Source organism: Neophocaena asiaeorientalis, unplaced genomic scaffold (genome assembly GCF_003031525.2).
Source record: "Neophocaena asiaeorientalis asiaeorientalis breed wild unplaced genomic scaffold, Neophocaena_asiaeorientalis_V1.1 scaffold150, whole genome shotgun sequence".
In the NCBI taxonomy this organism is placed as follows: Eukaryota; Metazoa; Chordata; class Mammalia; order Artiodactyla; family Phocoenidae; genus Neophocaena; species Neophocaena asiaeorientalis.
Window position 1 is genome coordinate 1,239,758 of NW_020176571.1, and position 11,520 is coordinate 1,251,277.

The window sequence follows — 11,520 nt, forward strand, 5'->3', positions numbered from 1 at the left end:
TTCAACCTGAAACCTTGAGGACAAAATGTTCAGTGAGATAAGCCACAAAAAGACAAGTACCGTATGATCTACTTATAGGCGGCCCTTAGAGCAGACAGATTCACAGACACAGAAAGTATCATGGGGGCCGCCAGGGGCTGGGGGAGGGGGTGGGGAGCTAGTGTTTAATGGGGACAGAGTTTCATCTGGAAGACGAAAAAGTTCTGGAGATGATGGTGGTGATGGTAGCACGGCAATGTGAATGCACTTAATGCCATTAAATTATATACTTTAAAAAGGTTACGATGGTAAATTTTGTGTTGTGTCGGTTTTATGTAATATTAAAAAAATAAAAAATTTAATTTAATTCAGTTTCATTTTAAAAGCCAAAGAGGAATGAGTGATGGACTCAGAGAACGTGGAAGAACAGTCCAAGAGGAAGGACACCTGGGCAGGCGGGGCCACCTCCTCTGGGGAAGAAAGCTCAGGTCTGAGGATCCCACGAGACCCAGCCTGTGCCCGGCTCTGCCCGGACGCAGAAGCATCCCTGGGCGGCCGCGGTGGGTCCTCCCTGCAGCCCACGCCCAGCCTGCGCCCGGCACAGCAGGTACAAAGAGACGTGTCTGCTGAGGGAATCCACTTTCTCCCCCCTGTCCTGAGACTTCCCGTTGCCAGTGACAACACCACGTGGGACTCAGGCTGGGACCGACTTACCCACCGAGCCCTCCAGGTCTTCTGGATCTCAAGTCCAGGCTCTTTCCTCGGAGCCTCCTGAGTCCCTCCCTCTGCACGCACGGTCTCCTGTCCCTCTTGAGCCCCACTCGGCCTTTGCCCTTCCTTGTCCTTGGGTTTTTCTGACACCTTCCAGAACTGGCATGTGGGTGGCGGAAGAGTTTATTGTTCGGAACGTGCTGGCGAAAGGAACAGGCTTTCCAGACGGCGCCCCCTCCCCACCCCTGAGTTCCTCCCTTTAATGCTAATAAACGCTCGAATCTGAAAAGCACCACAGACACAGCTGATGGACAAGGACGGCCGTGACTCCAAGAGCGGGGCGTGCGATGCCTGCTCCCCACGGCGCCCAGCCCCCGGGCCCCTGTCGCCTCTCCAAGCTGTTCTTCCTGGCCCAGCTGATGCCCTGGAGCCACAACCCCCGGAGCGTCAGTCCCCCTTGGACGTCTGACTCAGTGGGAACCTGTCAACATTTGATTTTCCCGATCTGTGAAATGGGGACATGACAACTGGCCAATGGGGGCAGAGCAGACTTGGGACCTGGATGGTGAGAGTCACCTGTCTCCACACACGTCCAGGAGGGGACGGGGCCCGTGGGCCACTTGCCTGGCTCTGCTCTCTGCACTCAGCATCCCACCAAGAAAAGCGTCCTTTCCATAGAAAACAGACTGGACCACACACAGCTTTGCGATGGGTGGTGCCCTGGCCACCGGCATCTGAGACCCTGTGTGCTGACCCCAGGGATGAAAGGCAGTTTTCCTCATAAAACTATGGGATTGGGGCTCTCACTCAGGATGGTCGGTGCCCCATCCAACCTCCTGGTTGAGCAAAGCAGTTATGAAACCCCACCCACTGACCCCAAGTCACCGGAGATCAAGCAAGTGTGGGAAGGGGTCGCGACGGGGGGAGGGAGAGCTGCCTGCCTGGGATACAGGGTCGGGACAGCAAGTGCCCTCCCATGACCGGGCACCTTGGGCACGCACACACACACACACACACACACACACACACACACATGTTGAAGGAGTGTGTGCAAACACGCGTGTCCCCAGCGTGCAACGTGGAGGCATAGCTAAGTGCGCACGCTGGCCCTGTGGGTGGAGGACAGGGCCTCTAAAAGCTGGAAAAGGCAAAGAAGCAGGTTCTTCCCCAAGAGCCTCCAGAAGGCGTGGAGCCCATTTTGGACCTCTGACCTCCAGAATGATGCTTCTTAAGCCACTAAGTTTGTGATGATTTGTTACAGCAGGAAAGGGAAATGAATACACCCAGCATCTCACCTGGGTAAAATCACTGCAAACTGAAACAGCAGGAAAAGGGCAGAGTTCAGTGGTCTTGGTTACTCGGCCGACGGCCGCGAGCAAGCCCCACTCTGGGGCTTCCTGAGGGAGGCCCTGCTGCTCTCGGCCTCTGCTGGGGCTGAACTGGTCTGGCCATCTCTGCCGACGCCAGATGTCTGGGGAGATGGGCAGGACAGAAACAAAGCCTCCAGGTACTGATTTAAAAATGGACAAATGACTGGAATAGATATTTCTCCAAAGATGATACACAAACGGGCAAAAGCACATGAAAACATGCTCAACGTCACTAATCAATCATCAGAGAAATGCAAATCAAAACCACAGTGAGTACCGACTCATCCCCGTAGGACAGCTACTGTCAAAAACCCAAAACAGGGGCTTCCCTGGTGGCGCAGTGGCTGAGAGTCCGCCTGCCGAAGCAGGGGACGCGGGTTCGTGCCCTGGTCCGGGAAGATCCCACATGCCGCGGAGCGGCTGGGCCCGTGAGCCATGGCCGCTGAGCCTGCGCGTCCGGAGCCTGTGCTCCGCAACGGGAGAGGCCACAACAGTGAGAGGCCCGCGTACCGCAAAAAAAAAACCCCGAAAACAACAAGTGGGGGTGAAGATGTGGAGAAACTGGAACTCTTGTGCTGATGTGAATGTAAAACAGTGCAACTACCCTGGAAAACAGTATGGAGGGTCCTCAAAAAATTAAAAGTCAAACCACCACGTGGTCCAGCAATCCCACTTCTGGTCATTCACCTAGAAGAGTTGAAGCCGTATCTGGAAGAGATACAGGTACACCCACGTTCACGGCAGCGTGACTAACAAAAGCCAACAGGTGGACGCAGCCCAAGTGTCCACAGACAGACAGACGGACAGATGGATAAGCAAAATGTGGTCCATCCATACAATGGAACGTTATCCGGCCTTGAAAAGGAAGGAAATTCTGAACCTCGAGGATTCCACTGAGTGCAACAAGCCAGACACAAAGAGACAACTACTGTATGACCCCACTTACGTGGGGTCCCTGGAGGAGCCAAGTTCACAGACACAGAAAGTAGAAGAGTGGCTCCCGGGGTGGGGAGGGCGGCGAGGAGTCGTCATTCAACGGGGACAGAGTTTCCGTTTTCCAAGATGAAAGAGTTCTGGAGATCTGTGTCACAGCAGTGCGAATATACGTCGCACTACTGGACTGTACGCCTAAGACCGGTTAAGAGAGTTAAACTTCACGTTTCGTGCTTTTCACCAAAATAAAACAAACACAAAACTCATTCCATTCTCCGAGAGTAGAACGTGCACCCAGTGAGCCCGGCACAGCCGGTGTGACAGTTCCCAGCCCTGCCTTCAGCTGGCTCCGCAGGCCTGTCCTGCTTACACGTGTACCCCCCAGGGGACCGTGAGCTCTCCAAGGACAGGAGTCACGTCCAGCCACCCCAGGGCCTCCCTCGGCCCCCGAGTGGCGCCATACACGCGGGAGGTGCCCCACGGACAGTTGGTGGCTTTGCTCTTTCACAAGGGTGTGGCCTTAGCTTCCTGCAAAGTAATCCCATTCTTTTCAAGTGGTGCTTATGCTAGCGCCACCCCCATCTCCTCCACCCCCGTCCCCCGCCCACCGCAGGGTCCGGGGCCTCAGCCGAGGGGACAGCAGCGCAGGGCAGGGAGCGGTGGGCCGGGGCTCGCGGAAGAGGCCCCGGCTGTCGGTGAACACGACACGGCTGTCCTGCACACGCTCACAGGACACCCCGTCTCCACTCCACCCGGCCTTCCCCACGTGGCATGGAACAGGTGAAATCGCTGGGGAACCCAGAATCAGAGGCAGAGCGGAAGGGTCGCCGCGAGCGGGGAAGCGCTTCAGTTTGGTTAGACTCTGAAGCGCAGAGTCTCGGAGCCCCACGCCCCAGCCCCCGAAGCGCCCCACTTGAAATACAGCATCTCCTGGACTCATCTGAGAACATCGACAGAGGGCGAGCTCCCAGGTCGGCCTCTCGCAGGGGAATCTGAGCCTCCCCGGATTCTGCACCCACATGTAACAACCATTTCAACAAGCGCCAGAAGCAGAAACACAGCTCCGCCCGGGTGCTGAGAGCCACCCCGACATGACCTGGGCAGCCCGAGGACAGTGCGGGCCCTTCTCCTCCTGTCTGCAGGCCCAGGCCCGCCCTCAACGTGGACGGAAGCAAGTCACAGGACAGAGAGCCAGCCGGGGGCACCTTCTGAAATTCTTGCTTAAAAACAAGAGTTAGTACCTACAGAGCATTCACTATGGGCCAGACCCCATGTTCATGTACGTGGTCATCTCAGCATCCCCACCGGCGAGCACTACTGTTATGCCCGCTTCCCAGATGAGAAGGCTGAGGCACGGAGGAACCGACTCCTGTGAAGCCCCCGGTCCTGACCAAGCAACCAGGCTGCTGACTACCTCGCTCACGGCCTCCACGCCAGGTCGCTGGCCTGAAGGTGTTAGCATCCGGGTTCGTGCCCACCCCCAGCCCCCGACCCATCGGAGGGCACCCTGCAGGTCTCACTGGGAGGGGCACACAAATTTAGGGGGCTATTTCTAAGAAGCGATGTTTGCAAAGAGCCACACGTCTTAAGGCAAGAACCGAAGGACAAAGGTGCAGAGAAACACACCTCTCAAGTGTATACGGTCCAGGATGTTTGCCTTACGTATCCTAAAGCATGTTGGGAACGTGAAGGAATTCTCAGCCACACCTCCTGCACATCCACCCCCACTTAACGGGTAAGCAGACTACCCAAAGATGGGAGGAGTGACCTGCGAGCGGGTGACGTGCAGCGTGAGTGGGTGATAAAATAGGTCATGGAATTCAGGCATCGCAGTTCCAGATCTACAAGACGATACCCCTTCCCCTTATGAAATCATTGGGAAATATCACCCAGAGACAAATATCTGAACCACGAGCATCTCTCAGAAGAGCTCTGTGCCAAAGGCACAGCACCAGCTTTTTTCTTTTAAAGAATCACAGGGGCGGAGGGAGACTTGGAGCTGCCCCTCCACCCTCCTGCACCAGCAGGTCACGTCTGCGAGACGCGCTCTCCCGCTCACGGTCTTTTCCGAGAAAGCACATGACTTGACCTCTCTCAGGAACCCACCCCCAGATCCCCAAATTCTGGAATTCATGAATTCTGTGTTCGTCTCTTACCTAAAAATCCCACACTAAAATGTGAGACACTTTCTTTTTCAGAGTAACAAAAGAACTTCTACCCTAGCACCATCACCTTTAAAACAATTTTTAAACCAACTTTTTACTTATATATAAAGATTGGTGCTTCCCTTCGGGCTTGTCTCCTTCCAGATACACAGCCCCGGCTCCGTCAGCTTCCCGAAGCCATGTTTTCCACTGTCTTATTTTATGCCTCTCATTGCTAGTCTTTACATTCTCTCATTGTCTCTAAAAATAGCCTCAGTCCACACCCAGCGTCACAGGAAGGACTTCAAAGCGCTAGACATTTGAAAGGACTCTCCCCTGTCCTGTTGGGACTTGGACTCAGGCGGGCCCCCATCCAAGGCACACACATGGCGACGGCACAGGTACCAAGGATCAGATGGTCTAGGCCCAGACACGTGAGCAGGGCGAGGAGGGTTGCTAGGAGACTGCAGAGATGAGGAGTCAAGTCCAGCCCAATCAGCAAGCAGAGAGGACTGAGGTCCCACGGGCTGCAGGGTTGAGAGAATGTGCAGGCAGAGAGCAACCAGCAAGGCCCAGGCTGGGCGACGGGAGAGCTGTGTGCTCAGAGCACAGAAAAGAGCCAGGGCAAGAAGGGCTCCGGGGTGTAGCCCGGGACACGAGGGGATAAAGCTGAGCCTGAGGGTGTGGCAGGAACTGTGACTGCGCCAGCATCTGTGTCCCTTTTCCTCCTGGGCCACAGTGAGCCCACAGTTGCCAGGCTCCCTGGCAGCTGGACACGGCCTGTGACTAAGTTCTGGCCAATGAAGCGTGAACAGCAGTCATGGTGCTGCAGCCGGTCCCGGCCGGGAGAACCTCCCACACACGGTCCCCGCTTTCCCATCTGCAACCCTCCCTTCTCCCCCCACCCCGTCCCCGACAAATCAGCTGGATGGAGAGGGCTCTGATGACCTGAACGAGGGCCGAGCACAGGACGAAAAGGGCCCGGGTGACTGAAGCCCCTTGTGGAAGGCCACCTGGCAGGGAGTGCCTGCATCATGACATCCCTGAAAAGTACATATTGCGTCCAGCCAGTGAGCTGCGGGGCTGCTGCCCTCACTCACACGGGGGCGGGGAAAGAAACCTGCAACCAAGCAGGAAAAATGGGCCTGAACTCGCCGAGAGCGGACAAGAAATCAGATGATTTGGAGAAAAACCTAATCGATGTCAAAGTACCTCTTTTACTTTTTTTAATAGGATCCCAAGGCCAGTGAATCAAAGGGATGCTGCTGACACAGACTCTGGGAGGGCTGATGAGCTGGGAAATTAATAGGAAATGATGTGTCGGGCTACCCACGCCCCCATTTGTTCCGCAAACCCCGAGCACCTGTCACTGGGCCCCTGCGCTGGTCGTGGCTACGACGTTAAAGAGAACTCGGTCGCGGTCCGAAAGGGCCCCAACCGAGTCGGGGAGGCAGATATCTGCCACGTGACCGGGTATCGCAAGGGTCTGCCGGAGTGTGACCGCAGCTCGGAAAAGGGACTCCTAACCCCGCCTGGAACGGTCAGGGAAGGAGCCCCAGAGGAGGGGAAGCTTGACTAGAAAGTGTGAAAGGAACGGCACGTGCAAAGCACCAACGAGCATCCTGCCTCTGGGAACCAGCAGCAGGCACTACGTCTGGCGCCTGGGGCTGATGGAAGCCGTCAGGCTGATGAGATGAGTAAAGGCCAGACCGAAGGCCCAGCCCCATTTACCATCCACAGGGAGCCGGCCGAGGGTAGAAGCTGCGTAACGACAGAAAGCCATCTGCTCTGCTTCCTGGGGGCATAGTCAGGGTGAACCAGGACGGAACATCTCCTCAGAAGGCTCTTACAGCCACCGAGGCGGGCAGATCAGAGTCCGAGGCTGGGGGATGAAATATCAAGGAACGGGAGCCTCCAAGACCGGGTGCCTGAATTCGCTTTGGAGCGAGAAGAAAACTAAGATGCGGGGGACAGGACCCTGCGTCCAGCTGAACCAACGTGGTGGCGTCATCACTGAAACAGTGACCACAGGAAGGGAGAAAGGCTTTCGGGGGCGGCGAGAGAATGAATTGATTTTGAGGGACTTGAAACATTCTAGGCATGTCCAGTAGCAAATTAAAAACGTGAACTTGAGACAGACACGTGGGCTGCAAAGGTAAATCTGGAAGTCATCGTCCTAGCAGTGACGGGTTCAGGAGCGGGTCGGACACAGAACTCACATCCTCAGTGTGGACACGCACTCCAGCGGGTCCGCAGTCAGCCGACACGTAGATGTGCCGCCTCCATATACAGATGTTTGGAGTACTGATACACAGATGCGTCTAAGCTTGCAAGGTCTCTACTGGTGGGACCCACAGCTCTGTCCTTGGCTCTCGCTTTTTAAACACGGAATTTAAAAATTTGGATGAAGGCAAATTTGTCAGTTGTGCTGCTGACACAAATCTGGGAGGAATCGCTGGTAAACTGGAAGGTTGAACCAAGAGTCGAGTGACCTCAGTCCACTGAAACCATGGAAACTTGTCCAAGCTGACAAGATGAAATATAAGAGGCACAAATACAAAGTCCTGCACTCACATGAAAAGACGTCACTGCCCAAACAGAAGGCGGGCAGCCCCGGCTCATCGGCGATATAGACAGCGGAGGCGCTCGGGGTTGAGTAGACTGTAACTCACTGTCAACAGTAAGCGCACAGCCAAAAGCGGAAGCAGTCCTTTCCTCCTTAATCTGCACTCAGCGCCCAGCACGAGGGAATCAGCCCAAGCCAGCCCACAGCCGGGCTGGTGTCCCCCTGGGCAACGGACTCCACGAGGGACCCCAGCAGAGCGCAGGTGACCCGAGGAAGGTGAAGGATGAGAACAAAGCCCGGGAGAACTGGATGAAGAAAGCAGGACAAGAACCCTGGAAAACAAGTTAGAAGGAACGCAGCCACAAATCCGGAGGGGAAATGCATTTTGTTTGCTCCGGATGGAAGGGGTCAGACCCGCATGGGCAAAGGTCACAGGACGGCAGATTTTCACTTTATCTGATTTCAAAAAATAAAGGCTCGTCCAAACCAGAATGGCTGCTTTGCGAGCTCGTGAGGCCCCCTTTCCCAGAATGATCAGAGTAGAAGGCAGATGACCCCTTGTTAGGAAAGGAAAGAGCCGTCTGCGGCGGGCAGGAGGTGAGGCTAGACCAGTGGTGCTAAGCTTCTGGATTTCAAGGACTGGTAATGCCTTTTTAAAATGTGCTGTCTGTGCAGTCTTTCAAAACTCAACTACAATCTACTATCACCACCATTTCATAAGAGAGAAGATATTTATCACCAAAGGGCAGGAGAGAGATTATCAGCATAAAGGACAATCCTTTATATTGAATACACTTAAGTTTCTGAAAAATGCACCTTATTTTTCTGACTTTGGGATGGCCTGAGGGAACATGACTTCACCGGCCCGTTCCCTCGTAGTCCCAGCGGCCAGCGTTTAGCAGGCGCTCAATAAACCCCTGCTTAGTGAGTAATTGTGTAATTGCCGGCATTTATACAAGGAATGGCCCGTCCTCCGCACCAGGCCCACCAGCTTCTTCTCCTCATCATTAGTCAGTATATACTGACAGCTCTCATGGTTGCTGGCACTGAAATATCGGACAGCAAGGGCCATTAACCTCCCCAATCTGAGAGGAACGGTGCCTTATATGAGTGCTGTGTTTTAGCATTTACAAAGCATTTTCTCACGTTATCATCGCACTCTATTTTCTTGACAATGTGGAGATTGATGCCCTGAGTTTACAGCTGGAGAAACTGAGGATTCAGGCTTTCCCAAGGCTGCCTCTGAGACAGTGGGGCAGAATGCGAGCCCAGGTCCCCACGCTGCTGGGTGGATGCCGCTCCCGCCTGTCTCGAGCCGTCGCCCCCGGGAAGGGGTAACCTGACCCTCCAGCCACTCTGGTGAAAGCAAAATGCTGCCTCAGCCACAAGAGCACAAGACGTGGCTCAACACTACGGCTGCCCCGGAACCCACAGCCAGGGCCTCTTGGGGGAAAAGCAGGGACATGGGGGAGCCCGCAGCTTCCATGAGCAGCAAGCATGAGCCTTTGTCTGCCTCCAAGACATGGCCTGTCCACCAGGCCTGCTGGCCCAGCAGCATAAGCCGCGTGGAGATGGATGGATCTCAGGTCCACACAGATGCACCGAAACCATGAAACCCTCGTGAGGATGACGGCAACGTGTGAGGAGCCAGAAATGGGCACCTAACATATGTTATACACATAGTAACCTAAGGAAACGCAGAGCTCCCCTTCCTTCTATGTGCGAGCCAGGTGGGGTGGACCAGCTGAGGAGCTGTTGTACCCTGAAGGCAACCGGCGATTCAAGAACCAAACAGCGAGTCCACGATTAAACACATCAAACCACCACCACAACAATTTATTTTCACAGACTTAACCAGTTAATTTGGCATGTTATATACATACATACATAATATACAGAGAGAGAGACAGACAGAGAGAGACAGAGAGACAGAGACAAACAGAGACAGAGAGACAGAGACAGACAGAGACAGAGAGAGATACAGAGACAGAGAGAGAAACAGAGACAGAGACAGACAGAAAGACAGAGACAGAGAGACAGAGAGATACAGAGCGAGACAGAGGGACAGAGACAGACAGAGAGACAGAGACAGAGAGGCAGAGAGACAGAGACACAGAGACAGAGACAGAGAGACATAGAGAGAAAGAGAGAGACAGAGAGAGATAAAGACAGAGACAGAGGGAGACAAAAATAGAGAGACAGAGAGAGATAGAGAAAGAGACAGAGAGACAGAGAGATACAGAAAGAGACAGAGAGAGAGACAGACTCTCAAGTACACCTGAGAAGACAGAGCCTTCCTACTCGAAGCGGAGACGCTGACTGAGCCTCCTTGAAGGAGGACATCTGGGCGCCCCCTCTAGTGTGTGACTGAACAGGGTCCCGTGTAGCCTAGCAACTGGTTTCCCAGTTGGTGTAGCCCAGGCGCTGGCTTCCTTGCTGATAATTCCTTGGGTAGAGAAATCCGAGCTCTGAGACCACAGTGAGCAGGCGGGGCAGCTGGGTGGGGTGGGCGTCCTGCACAGGTGGCCAGGCAGGTGTGCGGGGGCGGGCGCTCAGATGCTCCATCCTCACTGCGCTCCTGGCAACAGGGGGCCGGGACGGTGTCCAGGCACCTCGCAGACGCTGGCCCCAGCTGTAGAAGCCACAACAAAGATCAAGGAGGCTCCGCTGGCCTGTGATCGACGGTGAAAGTACAGCCAGGGCTAAAGGGCTGAAGGGCACCCGTCACCGGGGAGACCAGAGACCGTGTAAGATGGGAACACGGGCATCCATTTACAGATGTGCAGAAGGTCAAGTGAACCTGGGTCAAGTGAACCCAGTCAGGTAAACGATGGGGGCAGGGCCCTGCAGAGGGCAGGGGCTGAAGCTGGATGGTCCAGATAGCACTCTTCTGATGCCGTGACCGCGCACTGACCTCAGCTGGGTTGCCAGGTCCCGTTTACTGAGCACACCTACAGCCGTGTGGTACTTTGAGGGATGGGGGTTCAAAGGTAAACACACCCTGTTTCCTCACCTTGCAAAACAGGAGAAATAACCTCTTTCATGTGGTTGCTGTGAGATTAAATGAAATAACATAAATGAAAGCATTCAAGACACGTGAACTGTCAATCCGGTGATCATCGTGATGGATGTCCCAAGTCAACGTCTGGATGTGTCTCTCCTGTGTTTTGAACTATGGAGGATTTTCAATGAGAGTTCATTACTCCTCTGAAAAATACCGAGACCTTAGAATGCATTAAGTTCTGATCTCTGCATCCACCCCATCCATCACTAATCTTCCACCTTATCATTGCTCAATATTTACAACTACCTTGTTTTCAAGCCATCCTAAATCTCAGCCTTCTTTTAAAGAAAAGAAACAATGAATGCTTCTTTCTTTAAATGCATCTCTTGGTAGCTCTCTCAGCCACGATCATTTTAGAGGTAAATGCTGCTGGTGTTTGTTTACACAAAAAAATGTCTTCTCATCCTAACTCTTGAAAGATAGTCTAGCTTTGTACAGAATTCTAGTTTGACATCCACAGAGCACTTGGAAGATATTGTTCCTTGTCTTCTAACCTCTATTACAGTTTTGATGAAGTCTGCTGCTTGCGGATAACCTGCCTTTTCTCCCTGCTTGCTTTTAAGATTTTTTCATTCTCTTTGATTTTTTCAGCAGTTTCCTATGCTGACTGTCTAGATGTCAATGTATTTTTACTTACCCTACCCAATCCTCAGTGTGCTACTGCAACCTACAAAATCAATATCCTTCTTCAATTTTGGAATGTCCTTGGAATCAGCTTCTAAAATGATGTCTTTGCACCATTCTCTTGTCTCC